Here is a 16,823-nt window from a genome sequence, read left to right on the forward strand (position 1 = left end):
AGTCCTAGTCATCAGTGACTCCTTTCTAGGACTTCATTTTTATCTCTAGAAAAGACGCATTTTTTTCAGACAGTTACTGATACTATCATTTCCCTTCTCCTTTAGAGTTAGGGGGAAATAGCCTATTGGAGCAGTGAAAGTGAGAGGCCCTAATTGTCTAATCTCATATCAATAGTCACTCTGTGTCCGAGTATGAACATCCATGGTCCATCTTCTAGGGGAGAAATGATCTATTAATAGAGACCCTAAGCACTCAGTCAGTCTGTCTAACATGATTCCAGTTATCCATTCACCAGTGGCATGAGCTTCTAAGTTCTTGGGTTTCTCAAATTGAAAGGAAAATGGATTCACAAACCATAATGATGCTAGGCAAACATTTTGTCTGTCGATGTTTCATCATTTCTCCAGACATTTCCTGCTACGCTGACTTCAAAATATTACTCCATATATCATAGTCAATAGTCATTCAGTCTGCATGGTTTCTGTTTCAGTAGAATATAATTAACTGCCTTAAAGTATTTCCTATTGCCAATCAACATATAATTTCAATAAAACACAATTGTCATTCAGAAGTAAACCCTCAATTTCAGATGTTCTCAGAATGCTGCTTAGAGCAGCCACAAATGACCCCATAAGTCTTCCCAGAATTGGCAGTATTAGCAATCTATATGAAAACTATATATATGACTCTCAACATTTGACGGTATTGGCAGATTTGGCAGTCTGTATGAAAACCCTTTAGTTTAAGGCAATATTATAGCCAACTTAGTGCATACTACGTGGTACTGAGTTAAGTGAGTTTGTGCTCTAACTCAGAAGGCAACATTTATCTGACTCAAAGGAAAAAAAATGTTTATGTCTATGTGTGTATATATCTACACACACGTATGACCCTGCAACATAATAAGGACATGCCATCCTATTAAAATATACATACTACTTTTTCTAGTCAATAATTCAATAAACATTTTTTAATAGATTCTGAGAGCACAAATGACAAATGATTCAAGGGGTATACAAAATATTGGGAATGAAAAGCAATGCAAAAGAATGGAAGGCAGGTCATAATCACAAAGGAAAAAAATTCAGATAAAGTCTTAAAGAAGAATAAAGAGTGATATCCCAATCATATTCTTCTGTGTACACCCAAATGCCCATATGTGATTTCTCATTTTTTGTTCCATTTCTGAAGATTGCCATAAATGATGATCAAAAAGAGGGAGAAAGGAGGAGGTTCTACCTCCTAACTCCCTGTTAATATGGTGAAACTGGAAATCCCTGGGGGGAAATATATGCATACATATGCATATACATGTGTGTATACACATTAGATTGTAGAATGTGATGATATTCTTTAGCAGATTATACTAGTGTGGCAGTATTTTTAACCATATGTGGAATAGATTAATAATACTGAAGCCTTAGGTACAGCACAAATGCATCCCAATGTATTTGAGATATTAAAGTACACCTGCCAATAAGTCCACATAAAACATAAAGCTTGAAATCAGAATGTTGTCTGTAGGGGATTTGTATTATAATAATTGTGAATGCGGAATTAATGCAAGATATATATGTGAAGAATATGTGATAAGAAAGAGATTTCAGAAATATTTGCATAAATTAGTAGTATTTGTGGTTGATGTTTAACTGCTGTTATGAGCAGTTAGGGAAATAACCGTGTGAGTGGGGTGAGAACAAGGCTTTTGGTAAACATAGTAAAGCACAAGGCTATTTTGTTATGCTTTCAAGGGTATATATACTTCAACACATCACAAATGTCAAACACTAATGCTCTCCAAATGGGAAATGTTAAACGTATTTGATGTTTATCATGTTGAAAACTAGCCCTCTGTTTAGTCATAGCAGTTAATTTCTCCCTACCTGAAAAGTCATCCCAGGGAATACTTTGCTCTTCTGAAAGAAGTTTTGACATTCATGAGAACAAACAGCTGTTAGCAGAACTTGTGGATCTGTGTGGCATTTTCCAAATGCCTTATGAGATAGTGACACAAATATCAGGAATCTTTTGTCACTAAAAAAATAATCTAGCTGAAGTTTTAGAGAAAAGGAAGAAAGAACATGTGGGCAGTGCCACGATCCTTAGAAAAGCAAAATATGTGCTCAAAGTGATGTAATGAAAGATCAAGTAAACATGGTATAGATTCATGAAAATAATAGTCCAACAAATATTTGTTGCTATCGTAAAATGTGCAAAGCACTGTGCAATGAATGCTAAAGATACAAAGATAAGTGCTCTTCAGTTGTTAGCCGCAAAGTGCTTATCTTCTAGAAATATGTACAAATATATAAATGATTATAAACAAAATCCACACATCTCTCATTATAACTAGAAATCCTAGTTTAACAATTATATAATATTGGAAAGTGCTCTCTCATGGACACCAAATGGGAGCATTTAATGTGTGACCCTAGCAATGCAACTATAATTACATAGCAAGTAGGCATTCTTAATATCACATTTAACCTCAGCATCTGTGTATTATATTCCCTTGGTGTATAGGCTAAACTGTCAGCACCAGATATTTGTCAATCTGAATTTGAAAATTTCATCAAAATACACCCCAGGTAGATCAATTATCAAGAGAAGCTCTATTCAATCATCATCTCACATGATACCTTTGACAAAACTTGCCTTAATGATCTGCCTTTATGCGTATACAAACTTTGCCTGGTACACTTCATTCAAAGTGGTTCAAGTGTTCCATAAAACAACTTTTTAAATGATTCTAAAATGGCTCAGGTCAAATTAATCATGTTTATTTTTTAAAATACCATTTGGTTGCCCCAAGTACAATATTTATCAGTTTCAAAACTTCAGGAAAGATGAGGAATTGTAAAATTCCATTGACTCTCCTGGTGGGAAATCGTGATGTCACCTTTCTATTTTAGATGCAGGGGTGAGCCTGGAACAGGATGTAGCAAGTACAGAGTACTTCAAAAGGACTGATATTTCTATAAAGATAAGAAGTACAGGGATAAAGCTTAAGGAAAGTTGATAGTTTCATTGGATGTTGTAATGTAATTTTTTTCACTTGTACTCTTACCTAAAGACAATCAAGAAAAAGAATACTGCCATAAACATGGCCAATAAATAGTAAACATAAAAACCCTTAAATACAGAAAAACACATCTAAAAGTGACTACTGTAATCTATATGGTTCAGCTTTACAGACTGAAAAAAATTGTGCCCTGAAGTTACTGACTTCTCCTGATGTTGCTCTACACACACTACCTGATTTTGTCCTCAATGTGACAATATTTTGAAGGGTACATTAAGCAATGCCGAGAAAAGGAAACAAATGGAATGTAAATGTGTTGTGGATGTTTTTAAACTTGCTTCATGCTCTGCCCCAGAGGTGAATTTACATGACCTCCAAAATATGTGAAAATGAAGTTCATTAAATATGTGAATTTTAAAGAAAGTAGCTCAACGTAGGTGGTTTATATCAACTTCCATTAAAGAAGATGTTGACAATAAGACATAGTAAATGGAAGAAGATAAATGAAATTATGATGAAATGAGAGAGTTCCTGACTTCTGAAGATGTTTCTTGTACATTTTATTACAATTTTTTCATACAATACCTGTTGATAGCATTCTCCATGTATACTTTTTGTACTATGTCATTCCTTAAATCAGAATTATGACACAGAAGGCTTCTAATTTAAGCTTTCTTATATACTCACAAATTACATACAGTGATAGGATTAGTTTGTGGTAAGATATGACTATCTTAAGATGTTATTGTCGACGTGACAATTTGATGCTGTTTGTACACAGTTGTTGGCCAGAATATTGGTATTTGATGCATGGTGTAAACTCATCTGTGGTGTCACTAAGTTGCAGGTACTGTTTTTGTTTTTTTTTGGTTTTTTTTGAAGCTCAATTTTAATCATTTTAAAGTTGTTCTGTGTCTATATGTTTTTGTATTAATAATACCATGACTTTGCTGATTGTGTCTACTTCAAAGGCTGAAGTGGCAATTCAATTTACTTATTTCTCCTAGAATGCATGCTGACTCATTATCAGGCATCCCTTAATTCAGTCTCATGTTATTCTCTTTTTTCTTATGAAACATGTCAGAATCCACACCATTAGTTTTATCTCGAAGCAATTTAGTTAATTCCCCCCTAGACTGGAATTGTTTTTGTTCATTTCATGTATATGAATATATGTGTATGCATATGTATATATATATATATACATATATGTGTGTGTGAGTATATATACATATGTGTGTGTGTGTATATACACACACACACACACACACACACACACACATATATATATGTATATGGAGAGAGGGGAGGGGAGAGAGAGAGGGAGAGAGAGAGAGTGAGAGAGAGAGAGAGAGAGAGAGAGAGAGAGAGAGAGAGAGAGTATGTGTGATCCATTGTTCAGGTTAGAAACACAGTGTAAGAAGTCTAGAATTTTGTAATTTCCCTTCTCATTCCCAAGCTTACATTATTCCTGATGCTAAGAGCTTGATTTTATACCTTTGTAGTTCTCATATTTCTATTTGACTCCACACTACTTGTCACTGATGAGAGGTTAACAACATATTGATAACAAGATTTTTGTGTGTTTTTCTTTTTCACTTCATGCCTTTGCATGAGCATAAGCCACATTTTTATCTTTTCCACAAGACCATTCTCCATAGGTGTGATTTCCTTCAGTCCTTCCTGAAAGCCAGAATTCAGGTGAGTGGCTAATACTATGTAAGGCAGAGGTGGTACCCAGCATTTTTTTTTCCTTTCCTTTCCATATGTGCCTACACATATTTCATTGAAAGTACATGCATTTCATTCACTTTCAAAATGTCTTTTTTGAAAATTCTGACTGCTTATGCAACTCTTTCCCTGAGAATGGTAGAGTGCTGAGTATGGTGACTTATCTGTTGATTAAGGCAACAAAGGAAGTTTGCATTTGGAGAAAGTAACAATTACGCAGAAAGGTAAGTAAAGAAATGCAGTGCTTTGTATATGATTTGTCATTGCTACATAAACACATAATACATTTATTCTTAAGTCTATTTCCTTTATGTATAAAGTGCATTTGTATTAGAGAGAGAAAGAAGAATGGGTATTGGCACAATATGCGCATTGCCCCGTTGAATAGGATCAAGTCAGCGTTTCTACTGTAGACCTCTATTTTCAGGGGCTTAAAAACTCTGCCATAAAAAGAAAAAGAAATGTTTCAGGTTTATGGTCTAAGAAGAGCTCCTTTCTGCAATCCAATTTTAAAGAATTATATCTTGTTGTTTTTATATTATAGGAGTGAAGTAAATGTTTACCAGGCTCAATTTTGAGCCAATTTAACTTAAAAAAATTTTAAATGGGCAGTCGATAACTTAGTGGTGTTAAGGAGATATAAGGTCTTGATTATTGGTATTTGAAAATTTGCCCAATTCTTCAGTGCTATAAAACTATTTTCAGGATGCTTTTAATCTAGATGTTTGTATTAACATTGTTCAGATCTCAATAGTGGATCACTATGATGCTGAATACAGATTTATTGAATCCCATTAGACTATCTGGTAATAGAGATTTGCATATATACAATATGCTTATTTATGTTTACTAGATAGGTTTAAAATGTCAAATCCAATAAAATAAAGTGATTCCCCCCCACACACAAAATTGCACACATATGTATCTAATAGATTTCATAAGGGACTCAACTTCAAAGGAAAGTCAAGTTTGGGGGTAATTAACATATTTTATAGCCTCCTCTGAAAAATATCCTTTCTTCCCTTATTTTAGTTAGGTGAAATGAGAAGAATTGAAACTGAGGCAAACTTTATTTAAATAAATTTAAAGCTGTGAAGCAGAGAGAAAGCTGGGAATTTAAAGGTTAAGGCTGGCACCTTTTGATATCTCCTCTTGTCTTTATTTTCATTCCCCATGATATTGTCAGTTTTAGATACAGTAGAAGACAACATGTAATCTTTGGGATGTTTTTGGTTCATGTTATAATCTTAACATCATTTCAGTGGAGTTGTTGGAATCTATAGTGTTCTGTGTGTAAGCAAAGAAATACTGAAGCATTTGTTTGCTTATTGCAAGTTAGAATTTGGGAAGAGGTTAGATTTATTTTGGGGGGTTGGGGTTACTTTTACTTTTTTTTTGCTCACACAGGATTCTATATAGTAATCTTCTTATACCTGGCATATGTTATTCCTTCAGGCAGCTTCTACTGACAAACACAAAGCTTGTTTGTGTGCAAATGCAAGGCTGACTAAATGGTGCTAAAGTGTATTATGACTGTCGGATATAATCAGGCAAAATTTTGTGGTGCTTAAACTAATTTTTCCATTGATTTTTATTGATCAATGCATTGAACAGTGTTTTATTATTCACAAGTTGTCTTTTATTAGTAAATCAAGGCTTCATAGTGCATTGTTAAATAAAATGGGTTGATTAGTCTATGTAACAGCTCACCAAGCTATTATCTCTTTAATTCCTTATAATGTTGCGTCATTAAAGGTCAAGGGGTCATGATATTAAACTCATCACTGTAGACCATTAACATGACTGAACATTTCCAATCAAGTACTTATGTTTACAAGCTATAACCCTTTGACTGCTGCGGCAACCTTTGACCACACCAACATCACAAGCTAGAATCATCAGCATGGTTCTTGTCATGGCAATCAAAGAGTTAAGGGCTGTGCAGTGATTTGTTTTATATTTATTAATTTCTATTTATTTTTGTTTGTTTTCATTCAAGGAGGGGATTTGGGGTGGGGCAGTTCTTGTCTGCTGTAAGTGTCTTAACCAAGGGAAGGGTTAAAATGGCTTTTTATACTATTGCATCTTCTGTATTTACCATCGTTTCATTGTGTTGTAACTTAAAAAAAATTCTGTCAATAAATAAGAGAACAGAAAAAAAAATGGTTCATAAAGACATTGTGGCTTTACTCCATGTTTTGTCCTACATAAAGTTACAACCAGTGTATCCCATTTACCATACATAAATGACCTTATTCACCCTCATTCACCAGCGCTTAATCCATGTGGAACAGACAGTTGAGAACCGCTCACTCAGATAATACTAGTCAGAGAAGCCATTAACTTTTGCCTTGATTATTGAGCTATTTTTTCAGAATTTTGCCCAAACCATCTAGGTTATCATTCTGCTTTTCTAGAAAATGTTTGATCAGTTTTCGGTAACGGAAATTGAAAAAAATTCTAACAGGGTTGATAAAAGAATAAATTATTAGGTAAAATGAAAGCACCATTGATAAATTCAAATCATCCAGCCCAAGTGAACTACATCTTTAGTTAGTAAAAGAGCTAGCATTTTGATTGCTACTGTTAGCAATATTTGAAAGTTCATTAAAAGGGGAAATTTTTAAAAAATTGGAAAAAGTAAATGCTACAAACTATAGAATAATTACTTTAACATTTATACGAGAGACATTTCTAAAATGGATCATTAAAGTGATAGCAAGATCTTGAAAAGGAAGCTGTGATTACAAATATACAGCGTGGCTACATCAAGAATAAGTCATGCAGTCTAACTTCATTTTCCTAATTTGAGAAGATAAGCTAATAGTTAGAAAACATTTATTAAATGCCTACTATATGCTTGGCACTTTGCTAAACTGTGGGGATATAAAAAGGGCAAAAGACAGTTCCTACCATGAAAGAGCTCACAAACTAGTCAGTATGTGATGAAACCTTCGTGGATATAGTTTTCTTGATTTTAGCAGAATTTTTAATAACATAGCTCATACTAATCATGTAAGAAGATGAAGTGATTCCAACAAAATGATCATAGAATAAGATAAGTTCAGAATTTCTTGGATGACCGGACTTAAAGAATGCATACTAATACTTTAGTGTCAGTAAACAGGAGTATGTAGTGGAATAACCCAGGGGTCTGTGTTTGGCCCTGGCTATTTAACATTTTTTTCAGTGACTTGGATAAAGGTGTAAATGATGTGTTCACCAAATTTTAAGATGACACAGAGCTGGAAGGGAACTTTAACAAACCGAATGATCAAGTCAGGTTTCAAAAGTATCTAGACAAACTAAAGTATTGGCCTGAATTTAATAAAATGAAAATCAAGAGGGATAAATACACTGGGGTATAAAAATAATCAACTTAAAAAGTACAAGATGGAGAAGGTATTTTAAAAATGATAATTATTAAAAAAAAAGTCCTGAGGGTTTTATAAGGCTATATGTTCAATATCCATCAAGAGTGTGATATATCTGCCAAAAAACCGAATCTGATCTTAGGTTGTATTAAGAGAGTTAAACCTTCAAGACATAGGAATATGATATTCCAACTGTGCTCTGCTTTTGTCAAACTTTAACTGGGTAAAACAATTTAAGAAGAACATTGATAAATTAAAGTGTCCAGGGGAGGACAGCAATGAGGTCACATGACATTATCAATTTCATATGAGAACCAGTTGAAATAATTGAAGATGTTTAACCTAGAGAAGACTTGGGGTAATGAGATATGAGAGCTATCCTCAAAGATTTAAAGGACTGCCATGTGGAGGAGGTATTAAACTTATTCTGTCTGGAATAGGAAAGATCCAGAAGAAGTGGAATCAAGGGCAAATGGAGTCTTCCTGTCAGTAAAAAAAAAAAAAAAAAAAAAAAAAAAAAAATATATATATATATATATAATATGTATATGTATATATATATAAAACAATTAGAGCTGTCTAAGTAGTGTAGTGGATATAGTTGTGGGCCTGGAGTCAGGAAGACTTATCTCTCTGAGTTCAAATCCAGCCTTACATGCTTGCTAGCTGAGTGATCCTGGGCAAATCAAGTAATCCTGTTTGCCTCAGTTTCCTCATCTGTAAAAAATGAGTTTCAGAAGGAAATGGCAACTCACTCCAATATTTTTGCCAAGAAAACCCCAAATAGGGTCATGAAGAGTTGGACATGACCGAAAAATAATCTAACAATAACAAACCTTTGAATGGGTTGCTTTAAGAGATGGCGAATGCCCCTCTTTGCAGGTCTTCAAATAGGAACTGGGAGTTTCCTTGTCAATTATGTTATTGTGAAATTCCTTGTTGAGGGTCTTTCTTGCTCTCAATTTAAGTGATTCTGTAAACGGATGCTTTTTAAAAATATATCTGCAAGAGAATTCCATATCAGAAAAGCAACCCATTCCTCATGAATACAAGTGGAGTCGCTTGGTCCTTATATCCCATGATTTTTCTCCGTGCTACTGAAAAACTTTGATGAGGTGTGTCTGCTAATATTTTGTGTGATATAAAGATTGATAGAAAGAAAGAAGCATTATAGTAGACAGGGAACTGGACTTGGAATCCTAACATCGGGAAGTAGATTCTGACTACTATTTATTATTTGTTACCTTTTGCAATTTACTTAATTTCTCACATTCTCTAGCATAGGCATAATAATAGTAACTATTCGTGGTGTACAATTTTTTTGTGAAGGTCATTAGATAATGTAAATTTAGCCCTTTGCAAACCTTAAAGAATTCTATCAAAGTTAGAAATTATTTTACTATTTATTTTCATTATTATCTCTCTGGATCTAGACTTTTCAACTGTAAAATAAGGTGGTTAAATTTAATTATCCTTATAGTCCCTCCCAGAACGAATCCATGGTCAAACAGTTCTGTGAACAGGGAAGTTTAGCTTACAAAAGTAAAGATTTGGGAGTCACATGACCACTGCCTTCAGATTCTAGAAGGACTATTATGCAGAAGAGAGATTAGTTTTGTTCTGCTTGGTGCCATAGGTCAGGATCAAGTAACCTATCAACAAGCATTTATTAAGACAAATGTAAAATAGTCTTATGGCAGCTAGGTGAAACAGTGGATTCAGTGCCAGGCCTGGAGTCAGGAACACTCATCTTGACCTTAGACACTTCCTAGATATGTGACCCTGGGCAAGTCACTTAACCTTGTTTGCCTCAATTCCTTATCTGTTAAATGAGCTGGAGAAGGAAATGGCAAACCACTCCAGAGTCTTCACTAAGAAAAACTCAAATAGGGTCATGAAGAGTGGAACATGACTGAAACAACTCGACAATGACAAAATGGTCTTTATCTTCAAGAAATTTACGTTTCTAATGGAGACAGCAATGTACATTTATAAGAATATACATAATATATACAAAACAAGAAATTAGCATTGCATAGTGGATAGAGAGCTTACCTTTAATCTTAGAAGACCTGGGTTCAAGTTCCACCTCTGACATATACTAATTCTGTTACCTCTTGGTGCTGTAGGCAACATTCTAAGAGTATGAGTTTTAGAGAAGGAGCTGATCTGAATTGGTAGAGGGAATTTCCTCACTGGAAGTTCCCTATGCCAATAAAATCACACATCTAATTCCTAGTCCCTACACAAAATGAATTAAATATAATTTTAGGAAGGAAGACACTAGAATTTAGTGGGATCAGGTGCAGATGGTGGCTCTCAACCTAAGTCTTAAAGGACCACAGGAATTTCTAGAGTAAAGGGAATAAATTTCAGAAATGGGAGTTAGCCAGTGCAAAAACATTTGTGAGAAAAGGAAATGGAGTATTGAGTGCAGAGAACAGAGATTAGACCAAAATGACTGAACTGAAAAACAGAATAATATTCAAGAAGAGGGGAAAAATAGGAAGCAACTAGTTGTGAAGAGTTGTAAGTGATAGTTTATAGTTTGTCCTATCCATGAATATTGCTTCCAGCTCTGAGTCTATGATTATAGAAATAATAGGGAGCCTCTGGAGTTTATTGAGATGAAGGCAGGAGGAATAGACAGGGTCAGACCTAAATTTAGGCAAAAGCACTTTGGCAGCTGTGGGAGGATGGAATGGAGTAGAAAGAGGCTTCAGATAAGTAGACAAAATAGAAAATTGCTATAGTACTCTATTAAATCAATAGATACTTATTAACTGTCTGCTAAGTTCTAGGTACTGTGCTAGGTCCTGGTAATGAAATAATCTCTGTTTGCAATGAGCTTATATTCTCATAGGGAAGAAAATAAACAAATGTATATGTATATGTATGCATATATGTATATGTATATATGCCCTATATATAAGAATATATACTACATATACACTATATATGAGAAAATACATATACATACAAAACATATACATATGTGTGTAGTGTATACACATATATACACTATATATAAGAAAATAAAATACACATACATACAAAACATACATATACATGTATGTATTATTATACATTGCATAATATAAAGTTCTATGCATGTATATAAATATATGTGCATATACATGTATATGATCATATACAAAGTTGAAAGATGTAAAGTCATTTTGGGTGATGGAGGAATGTGGAAAGAATCCATGCAGAATATAATGCTTGAACTGCTGCAACAATATAGGAGACAGATGGTGACATGAGGAAGGCCTGAACTTGACTGGTAGCTGTGTAAGTATTAGTAAGGGGACATATTCTAAGGATATGGAAATAGAAGCAAAATTTGGCAATTGATTTGATATGTGGAGTGAGGGCCTGAAAAGTTAAGTATGACAGCAGAGTTGGCTACCTAGGAGGCTGTAAGCATGGTGATGTTTTTGAAAGTAATGTGGATGTTTGGAATTGGGGGTAGAGTAGGGAGGGAAAGGATTTTGGGAAAAGGTAATAAGCTCTGCTTTGGACTTGTTGAATTTCAGATGGCTGAAAGACATGCAATTCAAAATGTCCAATAGAGAGTTTGTGCTGAAGGACCAATGCTCAGGAGAGAAATTGGATCAGGCATATGGAACTATGGTTTATATTATAATAGTTTATATTATATATGTGTATATGTGGTTTATAATATGTATAACTATAATATGATTCATAATATGATATAAAGTTTCTGTTATGATATAATTACTCCATATAGTTTATAATATATTGTATCATAATAAAAGTATTGGTTTATAAAGATAGTAGTTGAACCCCTGGGAGCTGATGAGAGGAGAGAAAAATTGGAAATTCAGAGAGAAAATAAAAGAGGGCCCAAAGAGAGCTTTGGGGAATACCCACGGTTAGTGGGTATGTCATGAGTGAAGATTGCCAAGGAGGGGCAAGAAGCAGGAGAGAGCAGTCTTGAAAATCTAAAGTGGAGAAATATTCAGGAGAAAAGGGTGATAAATAGTATCAAATGCTGAAGGGGTCAAACAGAATGTAGATTGAGAAGAAACCATTGTATCTAACAATTAAGAGACCTTCAGTAACTTTGGAGAGAGCAGCTTCACTTGGATGATAAAGTTGGAAATCAGGTTCCATGGGGGTTTAGAAGAGAGGAATTAGAGAGAAAACGGAAACACCAAGTGTAGACAACTTTTTCAAGGCATTTGACTTGAGGGAAAAAAAGAGAAGTAGGGAACAATAGAACTTCAATGGTGGGATCTAATGAGGCTTTTCTAAGAATAAGACCTGTTTGTAGGCAGGAGGAAAAAAAAAACAAAAGAAATAGATAAGGAGAGATCAATGTTTGGCAGTGGGGGTGATAGCAAGGACAATTTGCTGGAGAGGATAGGAATGGAGAGGATCAAGGGTAAATATAGAGTGATTGGCCTCGTCAAGAAAAAAGGACCACCTCTTTATCAGAGAATGAAGTAAAAGAAGAAATTATGCAGGGCCCAAGAGGTCAAGGTGATGTGAAATGAAGAGGCATTGGGAAATGAAGACATGGAGCTGTAAATGAATGGCCTTATATTTTTGCCTGTAAAATATGAAACAAAGATCTTAGCTGAGAGGGTTGGCAAGGAGGTATTGTGGAAGCCATGCAGAAAGAAGAGAAGCTCTAGTATTCATAATTGAGAAGTACATATCCAGTTTCAGAGCACAGTAGAGAGAATTAGGAATGATTAAAAGGATTATTTTCCTGCGAAGATGACCTAATTGAGATTAACTGGGACCACTGACCAAGTGTCATACAAAAGCATATTTTGAGTGAGTATAAGGAAAACCTCCCAAAAGTTGAACCTGTCTAAACATGAAACTGAGTCTTTTGGGGGTACAATGAATTCCCCCTCACTGAAGATCTTCAAGCTGACTATAGAACTACTTATCTGAGATACTGAATGGGGATTTTATGTTTCAGATATATAGGTTGTAAAGGTTCTAAGATTCTTATCTGCCAGGATATTTGATGGGATTAATAAGTGGACAAAAGAGAATGAATATGAAATTACTTAGATTTGTATCTTACCATGGTGCTGTGGAAAGAGTACTTCTAATTACTACCTTGTGAGAAACCTAAATGCCCTTGGCTTCAGTTTCCCTCTCTGTAAAATGATTAAGTCTGTTTAGATCATCTCTAAGGAAATTTCTATCTCTATCCTTTAAGATGATGTACAATTTTACAATAAAGTCTGTTTAAAGGATAAGTAATAAATGAGTGTTAATGAGATTAAAGGAAAATTTATCAGGAACAAAGAACTGGATTATAAACAAGAAATGAAGATTACGGTGAACTAGAGATTAGTTTTCTCTAGAGGACAAAAAAAGCAAAAATCCTTTTAGAAAACAAATTCAGAAATGGTCTAGAGAAAGCAGTTCATGGAGAAAAATAATCTCTAAATTTACCAAGAATTTATGCTGAACTGATAATGTTCATCCATAGGAAGAAATCACACATTTGGGAGTGGGCTAAAAAGTGGTATATGAAGTTTAATATGACAAAATGTAAGGTCAAGGGGGAAATGGTAGCCAAATCACTCATATGGGTTGAAGTATTAGCCATTTCACAGGAAAGGGAACTCATAATGCCCCCTGACATTTTCTTGAAGATAATGGTCTAAGTACAGCTTCAGGTAACAAATTTTTTTTCAAATAGTTTTTCAGGGTATTGGAAATAAAACAAGAAATATGATCCTACCTTTGTACAAAAGTAGGGTGCCAACTCACAAGGACTGCCTTGTGATGTTCTAACAGCCATACCTGAGGAAAGACATAACTGAATTGAAGAAGGCCCACAGGAAGGTGAATTGAATAAACAAAGAGATGGACTGTTTAATTCATTATTATGTTTTACTGTATCCTAGAATATTTGAACTTTAGAAAATTCTTAGAAGTTTGGAACCACTTTATTTAAAGTAAATTAAGGGAAAACCTTTATAGTAGTTAAATAAAGGTAGTAAGTCCAATGTGTGCAAGGTAATGTACTAAGTGATGAGGGAGATACTAGCTAATATTTATATCGTGCCTTAAGGCTAGTAATGCACTTTTGTTAGTATTATCTCATTTGATTTGAAACAGATAGAAACAAGACATTGTTCCAACTTTCAAGGAATTATTTGGAACATTTGAACCTGGATACACAATGAAATATAATGAATATAATGCAAAATAGAATGTGAGGGATGAATGAGTGGTACAAAGAAAGTATTTTGAAAGTCTAGAGGAAGAAAAGATTACTTCTAGGGATCATAGAAAAGAGGCAACATTTAAATTATGCCTAGAAGCATGGGTAGAATTTTAACTGGCAAAGATCGTATAGCAAGTAAGGAAATACTAAAATGATATCATCCTTTTTAATAGTGTCTTTTCTCTATAGCTATCTGTCTCTCTGTCTGTCTACCCATCTGTCAATCTCTACTGTTTCCCTATGTACTTATAGTGACTACTTCTTCACAAATAGATCAAGAGATCATAGACCTAGTGCTAAAAGGGATCTTGGAAGACATCTGGTCCAACAGCCATTGTTTCACATATCAGGAAACTGAGGGTCAGGGAGGTTCATTTATTTAGACAAGGTTACAAGGCAAAGTAAACATTAGAAGTAGTATTTCAAGTTAGGTCCTCTGACTCTAGATCCAGGGTGCTTTCCACTCTTCAGTGATGCTTCAATTTTCAAGGTGCTTTACTCTATATCTACCTGTTCCATTTATTCTCCTATCTACAGGAGGTGAATATCATGATCTCCTACTTCTGCCTGGATAGGAAACAGACAAGAGAGATTGTGGCCTTTCCAAAATTTCTCATCTAAGAAAGAGTAAGCTAAAAGCAGAACTTATTTGTTTTGATTTTTAGGCGAACATTCTATTAAATGAAATGACAGATATCTACAAATAGGTATGCATTGTAGAAATAATTACTCCAATAGGTTGCTTATTTTCAGTCCCTTCATTTAATAAATGAGGAAATGGAAGCTGTAGCAAGGCTAATAACTTGCTCCCAGTCATGTGGCTAATAAGGAGTGATGCTGGGACCTTCTCCTGACTCCCAGTGCAGAATCTTTCCCACCTCATCATACCCTTGTAAAACTGAGAGCTGCATAGCTTATTATTAAAGGAAAGTTAGAGATATTTGAAGTTTATTCTTGAATTCTGACCATGTGTTGTACAGTAATCCTATCTATTCTACTTTGCTGTCACTGTCAGAGACAGGATACTGAATTAGACAGATCCTTATTTTAGTCCAGTGGGGTTTTTAAAATGTTCTTATGTGCACTACTTTTCATTTTTTCTATTTTGACATTTAAGAATGTTATGCTATTTTCACACCGATTTCTGCTATGGGTAAAAGACCAAACTAAGAATTCTATGGCAAAGAAGAATTGAACCACACCGAGAAGCTGCAGGGTCAATCTTACGCGTTTAATCTCTGAGTCTTAAAGGCAGCTGAGCCACTGTGGCCATTATTATTTAGTTACTATGCCCACAAAAATCATCTTGCCTATGAATTGCCCATTGACTACAACCATTATTACCAGGAGCATCCCATTTCTCTTTTCCAGATAATCCAGGAATAGGTAAATGGAGGATTATTTGTTCTCTCAGACAACTAACTAGTTTTTCCCATTTCTTTTTCTTCCTAGTATTGCTATTTCAGTTTCACCAGAGAGACAGCATCAGCTATAAATGTTATAATGTAATACAGTGGTATGTTAGACTTGGAGGAAGCAGGGACCTAGGATATAGGTTAGAATCGAAAAATTATAAGCTGTATGATGATGCTCAAGTTGCTGCTTAATGTATCTGAGTCTCGGGTTCCACATCAGTAAATTGCAGAGAATTGTATCTCTAATATCTGACTTATTAGATTGAACTTTCACTGTATCTCTTGAAGCAAAGGATGGATGATGAAGTTATTGCATTGTAGAGAGAATTCCTGTCCATCTACATATCAGATGAGACAGCTTCTGAGGTCCCTTCCAACTCTGAGATTCTATCATTCTTTATGTTGCATGCTGCAGTTACAAAGAGCTTATATTCACAACAAATAGACTTTCTTTGCTTGCTGCAGAAGGCAACCTTGGGACCTACAAGATAGCTGGTACAGGGTATCAGGCTTTAGTTTAAGTTAACCACTCAAATGGATCTGTGATTTCATAAATTTTAGAATTCCGACCAACAGTGAGGATCACAAAATATCCTTGCTTGCCTATTCCATGCTACTTGGTCCATGTCTTCCGCAATTTCACTGCAGGGGTTCTCCCCAAAGTACTAGAGGCTTTTGGCATGATGAGGGTACTAGTGTCATACTCTGACTAGTCAACTGTCATCATTCTTTGCCCTTGCCTTGTGAATAGTCTCTTTTTTCTTCCTATCATATATTTCTTTGATTACATATTTTATTACTTTTCTTTAAAGCTCTTCATTTTTAAATATTGCAGCCTTATCATACCTACTGTGAACTTTCTCATTTCCATCTGGGTGATAATTCATTTTAATCTTTTCTGAGATGGTTACAATCTATATCATGATGTCATACAGAAACATCATTAGAATAATGGTATTAAAAAGATGGGACTTTGTTTTAAAAGAAACTTGAAATCATTAAAGAAAACTTTTTTAGCTTCACACAAAAATAAGTTTCCTAGTAATCGGAAATT

The sequence above is a fragment of the Trichosurus vulpecula genome, chromosome 1, assembly GCF_011100635.1.
Source record: "Trichosurus vulpecula isolate mTriVul1 chromosome 1, mTriVul1.pri, whole genome shotgun sequence".
In the NCBI taxonomy this organism is placed as follows: domain Eukaryota; kingdom Metazoa; phylum Chordata; class Mammalia; order Diprotodontia; family Phalangeridae; genus Trichosurus; species Trichosurus vulpecula.